The following is a 15,814-nucleotide window of genomic DNA, read 5'->3' on the forward strand; positions in this document are numbered from 1 at the left end:
TTCATACATTTTGAGAGCGGAATGCACCTGACAAATTAGCCAATTTAGAATTTTTCTCGTCTTCACTTGTTCGGCATACCGTTCCTTTTATAGAGATTCTTTCTTTTTTGCACTCATATTTTTTGGGCATGTCAGCCTAAAGGTTTGTTTCCCCTTCATGATTTGTGATTTTCTTTTTTACCTAATCTTTTTGGATTTTCCTTTTTGTTTTGCAGTTTGTCTTGCAGATTTTTACCTTTTAAGTTTATAGAGGAGTTTAGGTTTATGTGCACCCAATCTTTTTCTTGTATTTTCTTTTTCAAGAGAGGTATGGTCTATGTCCCCCTCCTTGTTTTTTTTTTTTTTTTTTTTTTGTATTTTCTTTTTCAAAAGGGGTAAGGTGTATGTCCTCCCAACTTTTCTTGTATTTTGTTTTTCTTGCTCTATGAACGGTAAGGTTTATGTTCCCTTGAGTTCCTAACTAGGTGTAGGTTTATGTTCCATTGAGTTCCTAATTAGGTGTAACTTCTTTTTTTATATCAATAAATTTCGCTTGTACTGTCAAAATTTTCTAAAAAAAATATTTTATATTATTAAATTGTAATGTTGATGATAGCTCGTTCTGACTAAATTTTTCCCATTTGTTTGAAAAAGAAAAGAACCCCGAGCATGCCATGCATGTCTTAATCATTGATCAGTGTCTTACGGAGACTTTATGAAAAGTGGTGGAGTCATATCTATGTTATGCTCAATCGGTGTTGGTGACTTGGTGCTGTGTGGGCCTGACTGTAATATAAAATGGTCAGCTGGCACTGTCTTTAGTACATAATAAGCCAACACGATATTTTTTTCGATTCTCTTTATAAGGATTCTAAAAATTCGTGAATTATTTTCGTTTATAATATATTGTACGGTCAATTTTGGTTAGATATTATTTATGTGTTTAATTATAAACAAATTTTTTTTAAATGATTGCTGACTGCACGATGTATAATGAACGGACACGATTCACAAATTTCTAAAAATCTCACAAAAAAATCCAAAAAGGATTCGAATTTCATAATAAGAGCATCTCTGCAGATCACCAAATTGCAAAAGCAATCGGGTTGAGTTGCCTTTCATCCCAAAATATACTTCTCCAACAATTCACAAAATAAGAGGCAATTGGGTTGCAGCTGCCCATCAAGCAAGGATTTGCGCCCAATTTGAAGAAGAGGTCTGATATCCACATACTTATTTTTACTTTTTTTATATTTTTTTGATTTTCGGCCTTCGGATCGGATGAACTGAAGAAAATTAACGAATAAAAATTAATAAATGATGTATAAGAAGTAAAAAAAGATATGTGTATAACACAATCAAGTAAAGAACCCCGAGCATGCCATGCACATATGCATGCATGTCTCAATCACTGATCAGTGTGTTATGGAGACTTTATGAAAAGTGATGGAGTCTGTCACCGAAAAAAAAGAAAAGTGATGGAGTCATATCCTACTTTATGCTCAATCAGTGTTGGTGACTTGGTGCTGTGTGGGCCTGGCTGTAACGTAAAATGATCGGCATGTATTGAGTACATAATAAGCCAAAATCTTTTTGAGATGGATTATAAGAATTTGTGAATTATGTTCGTTTATCGTATATTATGTGTTTAGTTTTCGTTAAATATTGTTTGTGTGTTCAATTATAAATAAAAAAATTTAAATGATTTATGATCACACAATGTATAATGAACGAACATGATTTACGAATTCTCAAGATCCCTTTAAAGAGGATTTGGATTCCATAATAAGAGCATCTCTACCAGTCACCAAATTGCAAGAACAGTCGGGTTGAGTTGCCTTTCATCCCAAAAAATACTTCTCCAACAATTCACAAAATAGGAGGCAATCGGGTTGAGTTGCCTTTCATCCCAAAAAAAATACTTCTCCAAGGGGTGCGGTATACAGGAAAAAAAAAAAAAAAAAAAAAAAAAAAAAAAGCGTTCTTGGATTTGAACAACTGAATTTTTATAATTTTGTTTTTTATTGTCCAACCCGTGAGCTGTTCACCAGCTCTCCTAGTTCCCCACCCACGCGGTTCCCTGTGAGTCTTTGATTTGAAAAAAAAATATATATATATATATATATATATATATATATATATATATATATATATTCAATTCAACAGGCTAGGATTAATCCAACTCTAAAAAAATTAAAAAATTACAAAAAACAAAAAATTAAAAAAAACTTACAAAGTTCACACTTTAAAAATCTTACAAAATTCAACACAAATGCAAATTAAATGTTTAAAATTACCTAAAAAACTACTGTGATAAGATAATGATATGCGGGGATAAGACAAAGAAAACATTAAAAATATTTAAAAACTATGTTTGTGAATAGTAATCGTCATTGCCCTTACTCTTCTTCCTTCCAAATTGGTGGATTTGCACAAAGGCAATAAGTGTTTGGAGTGAAAAGTAAGGGCAATTTTATTGCCGTTACCTTTCAATTGTCATTGCCCTCAACCAACTGGTAGAGATGCTCTAATATTCCACCATTCCCGAGATGTATCTTCACCATATAAACTTAAAATCAGAACCGTTTAATTTATGAATATTCATAAGTGAACAGTTTTGATTAGGATATTATATGGTTAAGATACATTATTCGAGAATGGTGGAATATGTGCATTTTCTCATGTGGGGAACACAAGTATTATCCTTATATATAATTGGATAAAACTTTCATCCCCATGTGGGTATGAATATATTCTCTCATTTGCCAATAATGTATCTTAACCGAATAAAATTAACTATCGGAACCATTCAATTTATTAATCTTCTTTCAAAGAGCAATCCTACAAAAACTCATTTGAATTGGAAATCATTGAATCATCCAAATGTATCAAATAAATAGACATTTCATTATGAATATATTACTTGGTACCTAAATCGTCATTTTATTTTATATATTTGAATGACTCAGGAGTTAGGTCAGTCAAACGTATCAAATAAATAGACGGTTCAAATAAGGAATGCAAGTAATATCCACTCAATTTATTGCCTAGTCTTTCCACTCGTTGATTCTAGTCTACTTTGACGTTGACTCAGAAGTCAGGTCAGTCAAGCGTCGCGTACATTGACATTGTTATAAACTTGTAACTTAGAAACTTTAGCAAAAATTGAACAAATTAATCGTCTTATCAAAATCCCTAGGTTTTTCCATGCAAGGTGACATGATCCCTTCTACGTTCTCTCCTTTCTTCTTATTGCATTGCCCAGTACTACCACAGATGGCATCAACGATCCCTACACAAGAAGCTCCCGCCGCACCCTCACCATCTCTTTAAATGCCACCACACCGTCGTCACTGCCACCTAATCAGCCTCTGTCTGCGTAGCCGCCGGTGACGGATGTGAGGGTGCCAGCGACAGCATCAGTGACTGCGTCGGCAGTGACTGCGTCGGCACCTGTGTCGCTTCGATGATAATCATCGTTGGTACTCTTGGTTCAGTTGCTTTCTGTTCGTTAGTTGTGGTTCTGGCCGGATGCTTCTTTCGCTAGAGACACAGAACAGTCAAAGAGAGATACCACTCCGACAAAAGAAAAAAGGTAATTAATTAATAAAAAGATTTGAAAAGTATTTATATATTACTTCAATTTCTTAATAAATTTTGCATTTAAGACATCTAATCTTTTGAGTCACCGTTTGTAGTTGGTAATGATATGAAGAAGACTGTCGAGTCATTGCAATTTAGATTGGAAACTATTGAAACTGCAACGAACAAGTTTTCAGATGATAACAAATTAGGTGGAGGAGGATTTGGTGCCATTTTCAAGGTATGAAAATGTTTATTTGCATGAGATCCTTGGCTCCACAAAACTATGGAGGCATTCCTAGGCGAAAATAGTTCCTGATCATCGCTATGTGAAAAAATATTCATGCAAAAATCAACAAAAAAATGTGATCGTTTACACATCGAATTGTTTAAAATCAAATGGTCAAAATAGGTATATATATATATTATGAACCGTTTATCTATTTACTATAATTGATTGACTAACCAACCTTAATTAGTTTTGATTACATATTATACTACATAATTAATAGTATTTACAACACTTACAGCTTAGTTCACATTACAACACACTTGGTAATGGACATGAAATAGCAGTAAAACGGCTATCGAAAAGCTCCACACAAGGTGTGCAAGAATTTCAGAATGAGGTGGCAGGGCTAGTCTTGAGAATTTGGGGGCCTTATGACACACCCTGACCCGAAATGTCCACTAGAACCCTAAATCGAGCTGTGTTGGCCGACACCTAGAAGGTGACGAAGCCATAAAGTGTGATAGTGTATAAAATGTGAATAAATTTGAACCTAAAAGTGTCTAAATACCAGAGTGCACTACGAGTGGGAGCGAACCCATTTCACACGCGATGTCAGAGCATAAGTAAAGTACAGTAGTGTGGGTAAGAATCATACCCTTAAAAGTAGCCACCAATACTAAGATTAGCCATATATCCTCGTTGATACGAACTCAGCAGTTAAAACCTGAAGGGGGTACAAAACAGAAAGTGTGAGTAAGCAGTAAAACCAAGCTTCCCAAAACTATTACCTTTCTAACAGTAATAACCCCTCACTGTAATTCTCTTATCGTTTTCTATGGGACAGTACTACACACACACACAGATATATATATATATATCTATATATATCCACCCATGCTCAAAAATAGCCAAAACCACGGGTATGACGTATCCATAGACTCTACCATGCATTAACAAGTAGGCCAAATGAACTTAATCAATATAAAATGATACATCAGCCGGAATCACCTAACGTGACCCGTACGACTGTACTCATATCTCATCAATCAATGCTAGCATATAAGTCGAGAGTCATTTCTAGTGACCTGTACGACTTATCCATATCTCATCAAGCATCCCTGCACATGAGTCGGAACCACTTCTAGTGGTCTGTACGACAGGGCTGGGTGTAAATAAGTACGCTTAAGTGCTACAATCACGTGAAGACTGGGTGAATAATCGCAGGTCACCTACGAGTCGGAACCACCTATAGTGGTCTGTACGACAGGCCTGTACACCTACCTTAAGTCCAAGGTGAGCGTAAGTTGCGGGAGGTGAACATCACATGAAGGGACTGTGCCCTGGCCACGGGCGGGAGCACTAACACCGGGGTGCAGGTTTACGAGCTCTCAATGCATCTCAATATAACATGTACAACTCATGGCAACCAGTACGACAATATCGGAGTTGCCTAACACATAAATGTAGTCATGCTATAACTCCATCGATTCAACTAATACCATAAACTCACCTGAACTTACCTGAGTGTCTTGCGTTCACCTTTGCACTTGAAAGCATTCCTAATAATTATGTGCAAATAATATACATATGGATATACCATGATGCAATATAATACTCAACCATGTCGTAGCATTTTCAATTATATATAATACGGTGTGAAATGTACAACCAATAACGCCCTACTCCCGAATTACTCATTTTCAGGGATAATTATCCATGACAACCCAATTAACACTAATTTAACTAACTAATTCACAAAACTAAAACTTGCCTTTACCAATTTCCTTCGCATTACTCAATTTCCCAAATAAGGCTTTTGTCTCAAATATATTATGGCTGCATCTAACGTCTCGTTAGACTGCCTACGTACCCTAAATAAGGATCAAGTCATTCGTAGTTCATATTAGTACTTCAAGCATTCACAATAATTATATGAAGGTAATATACCTAATCAATTTAAAAGTGTCGATGGAACTATCAATAATATGTACGATAAAAGGAAAAGGTCCACTCACCTGGAGTCCACGCTATGATTCTCTAACACACGCATCTGTCCTGAATGATTGGTGCCTGTGACCAATTATCGAATCACATCTTAGAACTCTTATCAGTAGAATACGTAATTCACATAAAACACAACCTCAAGGGCACTCTAAAATAGTTTGAGACCCATTGACCAGTCGATCAAAGATCGACGGTAGGGTCTACAACACTGTATAACTCGACCCGAAAGATCCGCATATCAGATTTCCAATCCGCAACTCCCAACGATCCACAATATGTTTCTAGAATAACATATTAAAATTTCATTACGATCCAACGGTCGGATCTCCACCAATTGCCCAAAACCAAGTGGCGGTTAACATTTATTTTACTAACTTACAAATCCAATTCGGGAAGATCCATATGTTGGATTCCCGATCCATAAATTTCTATGATCTTTAAATATTACGTATTATAATGTATCAAAATTTGGTGACGATCCCACGGTTGGATCGTTGATTCACATTTTTATCAAGTAACGTATCGTAACGAATTTAGGTTCCAACGATCAACCTACGTCATTCAAATAACAAAACTGAATTTAAGACATTCGACATAGCCTAAAAATAGCATTGACGGCCCATTGGCTGCGCGCCGCCGCGTGTGGGGGTTGGCCGCCCCAACTCGCTGGAAAATCCAACTATTTCCAAAAATTCTCAAACTTTATAGAAATGAAGATCTCAGTGAGTGGAGCAACTTCCATACCTGATACGAAGTCTAAAAGTGGACAGAAGATGGCTGGGTTGTGCTTTGCTCCTAGGATGATGGGCTACAAAGACCAAGTGGTGGCATCGGCCATCACTTTGCCGATTTGCTGGAAAATCAAAAAGGGTGCTCGAAGCACCATGAGAACCGCCAACTTTCGTGGCCTCAAACCACCATATACCATGATTAATCAAGGTAGTTCTTTGGTGGGTTTTGTAGAGGGGAATGAGAGCTTCAAGTTGGTGGTGGTGGCGTCGAAAAAATCCATCAGAGTTGGCCGGAATAGGCCTTGGAAAATGGGTGGTTGCGAGAGGAAAAATGCACAGGAAAGCTGGGAGCTTTCTTCTTTTTTTTTTTCTTCTTCTTTCTTTTTGATTGGCTGAAGGCTTTCCTCCTCTCCTCTAATTGGTTCCTTGTCCCTTTAATTTATTTGGTCCACTATTCCCACAAGGTGGGAATTCAAATAATTTATAACTAAACCTTAAATAGCCATTTTCAAACGTCCATAACTATACCGTTATAATCCGGACTCGCAAACGGCTTTCGCTTATGTGTTCACACCAACGAATACTACGAGAATATGTTAAAAAAATAAGTCATACATCTCTCTAGACAATGGTCAACATAAGTCAAAATCTTTGCCTCTATGGCATTTTCGTAAATTCACGCTTTTAAAATAAAATAAAAACGTAAAATTTGGAACAGGTTGTCACACCTTAGGCGAGTTTTCGAAATGGGGCCCTAAAATTTTCTGATTTTTGGTTCTTTGTACATTGTTATGTATAAAAAAGAATTCGCTAAATACATAAAAGTTCTGTTTCCACATCCAATATCATTAAAAATTAATATATATATATATATATATATATATATATAAAGATAAATACATAAACATTACTTAAACATTACACGGCTTATGTACATTGATATGTATAAAAAAGAATTCGCTAAATACATAAAAGTTCTGTTTCCACATCCAATATCATTAAAGATTAATATATATATATATATATATATATATATATAGATAAAAAGATAAATACACAAACATTACTTAAACATTACACGGCTCATGTTTTTAGACACAAATGTGCTAAATGTTTGTAGTCAAGAGTCTAAGCTTGAAAGTGAAAAACGATAAAACTTGATAATCAAGGGAGTAAAGAACAATAAACCTTGATTGATGAGTATAATAAATTCAATAACACCAATTGTTTCTCTTGTGCTTTTTTCGTAAAATCAACATCACACTAACAATCGAATACTAAAACAATCCATTGAATAAAAAATTATTGAAAAGCAAAATATAAATTCAAAGTTTTGATTATCTTAAAGTACAATCTTCAAGACCATGTGATAGTTGGTTTAAAAATTCGATAGAAATGGAGAGATTGGAAAGTTGAAAGAAAAAAAAATTGCAAAGGGACTTGAGTTTTATAACTTTATATATAACTTTATATGCATTTGGCCAGATGGATTGATAATAAATTTGAAAAACAAGAAAAATTTAATGACTAAAAAAGGCATCTACATGTTTTGAACTGAACACCCCAGAGAAAAAGAAAGCTGAACATTTCCACTGCGCCAACAAATAAATTATGATATTTCTTACTTCATCTGTATTTATATGTTATTTACATGATATAAAAAATTTTGGGGGACCCTTCGAAGTGGGGGTCCTAGGCGAGTGCCTACTTGGGCTACCCTCAAGACCGGCGTGTGAGGTGGTATTGGTAGCCCAACTTCAACACAGAAGCTTATGGGATTTTGCTTGGAAGGAGAAGAAACCTTACTTGACTATGAATATGTACCCAACAAAAGTCTTGACAATTTCTATTTGGTTTGTGAATATCATTTGACCAAATTTTTTTCCTTTGTTAATTACAATATATATGTGTGTGTGTGTGTAATTGGCTGTAAATTTTAACTTGTCTTTGATAAATGTTACCCATGCAGAATCCAAGAAACAAGAGCAGTTGGATTGGTCGAGACGTTGCATGATAATAGGAGGAATCGCTCGAGGAATTTTATATCTTCATGAAGATTCTAGACCTAGAGTTATACATCGTGATTTAAAAGCTAGTAACATCTTGTTAGATAGTGAAATGAATAAAAAAAATATCAGATTTTGAAATGACAAAAATGTTTGGAGTTGATGGTCAAACTCAACAAATTACCGGAAGAGTCATCGAAACTCTGTAAATTGAAATTTACATAACCTTCGATCCTATTTAAGTTACAACTGATATACCTTCACATATAAAATAGGAGGATTCAACTGTACCTCATCAAAAAATATAAAAATAAAGGCACGGTACCCTTTAATATAATAATATTTTAAAATTATTTTAGACCATTGATTAAGTTCAATGAATAATCTTAGTGTTCGATACAATTTGTTGTAATAAAAACTTGAGGATTATCTTAGAGCTCGTTCAGATGTATTTTTAAAATAACTGAAATGACTTTTGATAAAAATATTTTTGAAAACAATCATTAGTAAAAGTGTTAGTACATTCCGTAAAAGCACTTAATGTGCTTCCTGGAATAAGTATATAAATGGTGCTTCTTTTAGAAAACATTTCAAGTGCTTTTGAAACCCAAAAAACAATTTTTTTAAAAGCGCTTTCAGTCATTTTAAAAGCTCATTCAAACAAGTACTTAGACTGTTGATTAAGTTCAAGAAATTATCTTAATCATAAACGTTAAGTGTCACATCCCGGCCTGGGCCCCCACCACATCCCGAGCTCGACTCTACCGTAGCACAATATTGTCCGCTTTGGGCCCCGACCATGCCCGCACGGTTTTGTTTCTAGGAACTCACAAGAGAACTTCCCAATGGATCACCTATCCTAGGATTGTTCTCGCGCAACCTCGCTTAAATTCGGAATTCCTACAGATCCCAAAGCCAGTGAGCTCCCAAAAGGCCTCGTGCTAGGTAGAAATGTGAATATACATATAAGGCTTACATGATCCACTCCCCTGAACAATGTGGGTCCGGCTAGCATGTTGATGAGCTATTGGTTCAACCGTATAGGCCACAATAAGTGGATCCGGCTGATATACCATTTCATATTCATTTATTTCACCTGGGTTACTTATTCTAGTTGAGATATTTGACACAGCATAGCTTTGAGACTGTTATTTTGGTTATGGTTTTGAGTTATTGTCACGCTTGTTATTTTATGGGAAATTATACAGGTGTTATGACGAGAGGTTACTACCTTTGGTAATTGAAATTGATTTGAAAAGTTTTGTTTCACTCACTCATATTTTCTATTTTTGCAGCCCTCCAGGTTCTAGCAGTAGAGTTCCGTATCGACGAGGAATCGTGACACTTTTCAGTACAAATGTCTTCTTATGATAGTATAATCATTATGTTACCTAACTGTACTATACCTATGCTCTGTATCACGATTGAAATGGGTCCAGACCCGTTCATCGCGCACTTGTGTACTTAAACACTTTTAGGTTTTAATTTATTCACATTATACACTATCACACTTTATGGTTTCGTCACCTTTTAGGTGTTAGTCATCACAGCTTGATTCGGGGTCCTAATGAACATTCGGAATCAGGGTGTGTCATTAAGGATTATCTTAGACCATAAATTTAAGTTTAATGAATTATCTTATACCATTAATTTTATTTTTAATTTTATTTTTAATAAACGTGTAAATTACCAAGGTTAGATTACCACGTGTAAATTACCAAGGTTAGATTACAAGGTTGTCAGTTACGGTGTGGATATTAGGTTACACTATCAAGGTTGTATATTACAATTGTGTTGAACGTTATTGAATTACAATATTAATGTTAAAATTAAAGAGTACTTGTATATTTTTGTTTTAATAAAGTACCATAGACTAACCCAAAAACATATTTGTTTTTTCTAACTAAAAAGTCTCAACACATTAGTTTTGTACATGCAAGTGGTTACATGGCTCCAGAATATACAATAAAAGGAATATATTTAGTAAAATCAGATTGTCTTTAGCTTTGGTATACTCTTGCTTGAGATCATCACGGGGAGAAAGAATTTTTTAGGCTTTGACTGCCGTTTTCCTACACTTCTAACACACGTAAGTATTTAATAACTTGGTATAAGAATTATTTTTATATACATCATTATTCCTAAATTATTATTTGGCTAAGCTATCAAAGAGAAGAGTAGTATACTATTTTATCATTACATCCTTAAAAATTATTGTTTTACAGGCTTGGCAATCATGGAATGAAGGAAAAGGGTTGGATTTGATACAGGGCTGGCCCTGAGGGTAGCCTAAGTAGGTGCTCGTCTAGGGCCCCTACTTCGGAAGGGCCCCCAAAAAAATTTTATATCTTGTAATTAACATATAAATACAAAAGAAAGTAAGAAATATCATAATTCATTTGCTAGTGCAATGGAAATGTTGGTTTCATTTTTCTTGGGGTGTTGAGTTCAAAACACGAAGCTACCTTTCAGTCACTAGATTTTTTTTAATTTTTCTTGTTTTTCAAATGCACTACCAATCCATCTACCCAACTCCCAATCCATCTGTCTAAATACATATAAAGTTATAAAACTCAAGTCTCTTTACAATCTTTTTTCTTTCGACTTCTCATTCTCTCCATTTCTATTAAATGTTTAAACCAATTATCATATGGTCTTAAAGATTGTACTTTAAGGTAATCAAAACTTTGAATTTTATATTTTTCTTTTCAATAACTTTTTATTCAATGGATTATTTTAATATTTAATTCGTTAGTGTGATGTTGATTTTAGAAGAGAAAAAAACGCAAGAGAGACAATTGGAGTTGAATTTATTATACTCGCCAATCAAGTTTTATTGTTAAAACTCCTTTGATCATCAAGTTTTATTGTTCTTCACTCTCAATCTTAAAAAATTAACTGCAAACATTTAGTACATTTGTATCTAAAAACGTGAATTGTGTAATGTTTAAATAACGTTTGTATATTTATCTTCTATTGATATTAATTTTTAATGATATTTGATGTGAAAATAGAACTTTTTGTATTTAGTGAATTCTTTTTATACAAATCAATATACAAAGAACCGAAGATCAGAGAATTTTAGGGCTCCACTTCGAAGGCTCGCCTAGGGTCCCCAAATTCTAAGGGCCGGCCCTGATAGATCCAATACTGTTTAAAGATTCATGCAGGCTAGATCAAGTTTTGAGATACATCCACATTGGACTATTGTGTGTTCAAGAGGATGCAAATAGTACGCCGACTATGTCATAAGTTGTTTTAATGTTGAAAACTGAAACTATTAATCTTCCCAAACCTGAGCGACGGGCATTTTTTAAAGGAAGATCTACAAATATGCAGGATCAAATAGCTGCTAATAGTTGCACCATCAATGGTTTAACAATTTCTGATGATCTTCCACGTTAAGGATAAATTATAAATTATATGCTTGTATATACAGCCTATATCTCACATTCAACCCCTATATACGTACTTCTTGTTCAAATGATATTTTTTGTGAGACTGAGAATGAATTATGAAGTCAGACAATTAAATTGTTGAACCTTTTTATATTATTTATTGTTAGAGTAAAGTTGGCCATTCTTAACAGAACGTCTAAGTTTGTAATGTTTTAGACTAGTGCATGTTTTCAATTGTAATTATTTTAATCTAAGTTTGTCTTTCGTACTCTTGATCTCATAATATCAAGTGTTTCAGAGACTTCAACTCGAGTAAGTACTAGTGCTTAATACCGTGCGTTGCTGCGGGTTTGAAGTTAAGATAAGATGTTAAAAATGAAAAAAATTCGGTTACAAAATAGGAACAACAATAACAACAATGATTTTGGAAAAACGTTAACTGGAAAAGGTTAAATTTAGATAATATAAAGATACAAATTATAGTTATCCATTATATTGTAACAATTGTATGTATTTCTGAATCAAGAGGATTACATTCAGTAACAAAAAATAAAAATTCCTGGTACAAAGATACAAAAAACATTATAATAATTGAATTTCTTCTAATAACCCCATCTAATATACTGTGTTCCAGCTTTTGCATACAAAAAATGACGAGATGCTGTTGTACAGGGATGCAAAAAATATTGTTGAGTTTTGGGAAAAAAAAAAATATGTAAAGGTTGATAAACATGATTTAATATAAATAAACAAAACACGGTAAACATTATTGATTAGAGTAGTGAAAGGTGTCTTCAACCCTTGTTGTCATTGATAAAGCAACCTGAACAAAGAGGAATAAAACACAACATATTTAGATAGGATTTAGTATCACATTTAAATGGTAATGGAGGAAAAGATAAAACAACTTGAAAGCATACTAATCTAATCATTGTTTCCAGTGCTGGTTGTGTGGCTTTGCAAAAAGCAAAGCAAAATCAAAAAATAAAATAACCAAAGGCAAAGTGGAAGACAGCGGGGCTTCTCACAATTTTTAATATTTGATTTCCATGCATTCAAAATTTTTTATTATTTTTTATTACGTTATGTGCCACAAACCTGGATTAACTCATATTTTTAAATATTTGTTGTCAGTTTTTTTATTATTATTTTATCTTTCTTTGTGCCCACACTCTACATTCAAATGTTTTTATAATATTTTATTGTGTTCTGTGTCACAAACCGTGTTCTGTACCACATACTGCAGAAGACTCAGCGTGGAAGACAAAAAGCCGAGCAAAATAAAAAAAATAAAATAATCAAAGGCAAAGCAATGGGGACAAGTGGGTTTCTCACCATTTTTAATAATTATTTGTCCATGGATTCAATGTTCTTATAATTTTTTATTGTGTTGTGCGCTACAAACCATGTGGCCTGATTTAAGTTATTTTTTAAATAATTTTTTGTTAGTTTTTAATTAATTATTTTATCTTACTTTGTGCCATAGCTCGACGATCATAGACACGCAACCTGGGAGGACAAAGGATGATCGTGGCAATCATGGGTATTTTATTGTCTGAATCAGGCAACAAAACGGTACCTTGTTTTAGTATTACTGAATCCGCCCTTTTACTATTACTGAACAGTGCTAAAACTTAGTTGAGTTTTAATATATATAACAAGAAATTATAAATTGAGGACCTTTACTCTGTAATCTATAGTATAACTAATTAGCTTGGAAAGATGGAGAAGAAGGTGAACGCTACCTTGTTTTGTTTTCTGGTGAAAGCTAGCTAGCTGCTTCATCTGCAACTGACTGTAATCAGTGAGATTGATGCACCAAGACTAAAGTAAATAATATGGTCAAAATAATACGATATCGAAAAGATGAATTATGAACAACTTCAATAAAGAAACTAATTGATTCAAAACATAAAAATATTACAAACCAACACAAACCATACATTTGATTCCCAAACAAAACCCAGAATCTAAAATAGTAAAAATGGTAAGGAATATTGCGGATTACCGTCGACTTGCTCCATCGCCTTCACCAACACCAAGCTCGCGTGATCGTACAGATCACCTTGTAAATTAAAATAAATAAATAAATAAATAAATAAATAAAACACACACACACACGAAACCAAAAATAATTTCAGGGAAATTGATAGATAATCAAATTTATTTGAAGAGATGAAGAGGGTAACCTACTTTACTACAATTTATCTCTACCAAGTTAAATGGTTTATACTCATCCAGCCATCTTGCCCGCTCTGATGGAGCAATCTTTCTTCAATTAATCTACCTTCGCCCAACTATGACTGAGTTTTGGGTTGTGGATTTAAGATTTGTCTTTCGGGGAAAGGAGGAGGAATCTAGGTTGGAGAAAGCAAGGAGCAGGGAGAAAAAAGAGGGTGCCCAAAAAAGCAAAACGATTCTAGGGTTTGATAGAGCCTGCAGCCAGTTGAAGGACAATTGAAGCGGTGGAAAGAAAGCAACGAAACCGTGAGAGAAGAAAATTAAAAGGGAATGAAACCGTGAGAGCAAGATTGAAGCGGTGGAAAGGATGAACACCGAGTCGAAGAGAGAGAGGGAAGAAGCAGCAAGACCCACGCATCCCATTTTGTTCTTCGTTTGATAGCAAAGCAATAGGAAAGGGCACATGAACGCGTGGGCAAAAATTGGAGGAATTGCGAGGAACGATGTGCGGAAGAAAGAAAAGACGTGATGAACAGTGGTGAGGAACTGTTCCAGATGATTGATGTTGTGTTTTTTAATTATTTTTTTCTGGTGATAAGACACTCTCTCTCACAATCCATGCCCATCTTTTGTTTCTCACTCTTTCTTTGTCCCCTTTTCTATCCTTTTTCTTTCTGCATGTTCCAGATTTTTGTTTTTTTAATTATTTTTTGGTGGAAAGGCATGCATCATTGTTGCCAGGTGTGGATGAGGTAAGGTTTTTTAATTATTTTTTGGTGGAAAGGCATGAACCATTGTTGCTAGTGTGGATTAGGTAAGAAAAAAACGCTGGAATCAAAGAGGGAGTCAGAATGATAAAAAAAGATACACAGGATGACCAACACGTGTATATAAGGGGTAAATTAGTGATGTGCAAATTAACTTGACACACTCAATTTAAAACTTTAGGATTGTAGTATATGAAAGCAGGGATCGTTTTAGGCCGGGATTAGAAGGGATGCTAACCTACTCAAATTAGACTCTAAAACACTAAACTAGACTCAAAAATAAAAAAAACTATACTTCTATGACTCAAAACAAACTAAAAAGATTTAAAACAGCACAAAATAATCAAATAGACTCAAGTTAGACACTAAAGGATGATTTGGATGAAAATTACTTTTAACTTGACTCAAAACACGTAAAAACACAAGTTTGGACAAATTCTAACTAAAAGACACAACCAAGTAAAGAGAGATTGGATTTTTGAAGAAATTAAGGTAAAAACAAACAAATTATAAAAACTCTAAACAACTTAAACGAAATTAGGGAAAACTATGGGTGATAAGCTAACTAGAAGGTCATTCTCCACACATGACACATATGCATATGAACCAATTTCCAGTTATTATTCATTTAGACTATGAATGACAACGCCCCAAGTTAGTTGCATCGCACAACTAACCATCAGATTTTCCTTATTTCATTTAATTAGATGGAATACGCATCTAAACCAAATTATCTTTCTCAAGTTCACTATATGAAATGCATGATAGAGATACATGTCAAAAGTCATTAAGTTCTATGAAAATCATAAGCATTGACAAAGCATTCATCACTATGAAACGCATGAGACTCATACCAAGGATTTACTTAACACGATTGTGATTAGCAACCTCTACTACTTGTGAATATAAGTGAATAACTCTTACGTGAAACCCC

General features: G+C 34.2%; 1 long non-coding RNA gene across 2 annotated transcripts; it reads right to left on the bottom strand.

The window, feature by feature from the left end:
* Window positions 1-12,422: 12,422 nt before the first annotated feature.
* On the bottom strand, window positions 12,423-14,750 carry LOC137721173 (uncharacterized). Of its 2 annotated transcripts, XR_011066609.2 has the most exons (4): window positions 14,126-14,747; window positions 13,941-13,997; window positions 13,678-13,727; window positions 12,423-12,755 (listed from the first exon to the last, which is right to left on the bottom strand). It is a non-coding gene; the product is annotated as an uncharacterized LOC137721173 (long non-coding RNA). The 2 variants fall into 2 exon arrangements; XR_015963148.1 differs by having other exon boundaries at window positions 13,678-13,997; window positions 14,126-14,750.
* Between the last annotated feature and the right edge of the window lie 1,064 nt (window positions 14,751-15,814).

Source organism: Pyrus communis, chromosome 5 (assembly GCF_041283825.1).
Source record: "Pyrus communis isolate YQ-2024b chromosome 5, ASM4128382v1, whole genome shotgun sequence".
Taxonomy (NCBI): Eukaryota; Viridiplantae; Streptophyta; class Magnoliopsida; order Rosales; family Rosaceae; genus Pyrus; species Pyrus communis.